We start from the raw sequence: 1,955 nt of genomic DNA, 5'->3' as shown, positions 1-1,955 counted from the left end.
ACTGTTATAAGGTCTGTTAAAGGACACTCTTACTGACTGTTATAAGGACTGTTAAAGGACACTCTTAATGACTGTTATAAGGTCTGTTAAAGGACACTCTTACTGACTGTTATAAGGACTGTTAAAGGACACCCTTAATGACTTTTATAAGGTCTGTTAAAGGACACCCTTAATGACTGTTATAAGGTCTGTTAAAGGACACCCTTACTGACTGTTATAAGGACTGTTAAAGGACACCCTTACTGACTGTTATAAGGTCTGTTAAAATGGGAAGAAAAAGTGGGAGGAGCTAAGATTGAGATTCAGAGATGTTACATAAACAGACTTCTCACTCTGTCATGTTTCTCCGTACAGTTTATTCATGCTGATTTCATCACAAGATTTACATTCACCACAGGAACAACAACAGATGCACTGTTGCCATGGAAACCCCTTTTTCTACACAGTCTGCAAAGCATTCTGGGCAAAAAACAGTTCATACCCTCCATGTTGGCTCAAGTGCATCCGAGGATAGAAACACAATGACTGCTACAGAAACAGTTCAGCCTGCAGGACCCACAATCTGATGAAAACCCTAACCCCTCTAACACCTGGCTAACACCTTAACACCTGGCTAACACCTTGCTAACACCTGGCTAACCCCCTAACACCTGGCTAACACCTGGCTAACCACCTTACACCTGGCCAATACCTGGCTAACACCTGGCTAACACCTGGCTAACCCCCTAACACCTGGCTAACACCTGGCTAACACCTGGCTAACCACCTTACACCTGGCCAACACCTGGCTAACCCCCTAACACCTGGCTAACACCTGACTAACACCTTGCTAACACCTAGCCAACACCTGGCTAACCCCCTAACACCTGGCTAACACCTAGCTAACACCTGGCTAACACCTGGCTACACTCTAGTGGACTCTGGAGGACCTGCAGGTTTATGGACTTCCTGGGCTGCCTGTGGTTCGTGGACTGCCTGTGGTTCCTGGGCTGCCCGTGGTTCCTGGGCTGCCTGTGGTTCGTGGAGGCTGAACTGTCGCTACACACTTAGCTCACGGATGCTAACACTGCCAGAATACAAAAACTATAAAAAATACAAAATGATCATGGTATCAAATGAACCTTTACGAATCTAATACACTGTAAAAAAATACCTTCAAAGGTCAAAGGTCACAAAGCAGGAAGGGGAGGAGTCAGCTATGACATCACAGGCTGACCAAAACGTTTTGAGTTCATTTTGTGTCAGAGGTCAAAGGTCAGCGGTCATCACAACCAGAGATGAACCTCTGAAAACACCGTCTGATTCTTGATGTATGATAGGATGAGATACTGCACCCAGACCTCCATCACACAGACCTCCATCACACAGACCTACCTCACAGACCTTCATCACACAGACCTCCATCACCTCAACCACACAGACCTCCATCACACAGACCTCCATCACCTCAACCACACAGACCTCCATCACCTCAACCACACAGACCTCCATCACCTCAACCACACAAACCTCCATCACCTCAACCACACAGACCTCCATCACACAGACCTACCTCACACAGACCTTCATCACACAGACCTCCATCACCTCAACCACACAGACCTCCATCACACAGACCTCCATCACACAGACCTCCATCACCTCAACCACACAGACCTCCATCACACAGACCTCCATCACCTCAACCACACAGACCTCCATCACCTCCATCACACAGACCTACCTCACACAGACCTTCATCACACAGACCTCCATCACCTCAACCACACAGACCTCCATCACCTCAACCACACAGACCTCCATCACACAGACCTACCTCACAGACCTCCATCACCTCAACCACACAGACCTCCATCACACAGACCTGTTCATGATGTAGTATGTGGAGTTGGTCTGGTACTGTAACAGAGTCCAGTATCTTGATCTTATAAACATCTGTGGTCAGATGTGTGTTG

General features: G+C 47.3%; 1 long non-coding RNA gene across 1 annotated transcript; it reads right to left on the bottom strand.

Moving 5' to 3' along the window:
- Positions 1-336: 336 nt before the first annotated feature.
- LOC117824504 lies at positions 337-1,949 on the bottom strand. Its single transcript, XR_004633602.1, has 2 exons — positions 1,633-1,949; positions 337-1,602 (listed from the first exon to the last, which is right to left on the bottom strand). It is a non-coding gene; the product is annotated as an uncharacterized LOC117824504 (long non-coding RNA).
- Positions 1,950-1,955: the final 6 nt, after the last annotated feature.

Source organism: Notolabrus celidotus, chromosome 2 (genome assembly GCF_009762535.1).
Source record: "Notolabrus celidotus isolate fNotCel1 chromosome 2, fNotCel1.pri, whole genome shotgun sequence".
NCBI classification, from domain to species: domain Eukaryota; kingdom Metazoa; phylum Chordata; class Actinopteri; order Labriformes; family Labridae; genus Notolabrus; species Notolabrus celidotus.
Note: the sequence above shows the minus strand (reverse complement) of the source record. Positions and strands in the feature narration are given on the sequence as shown.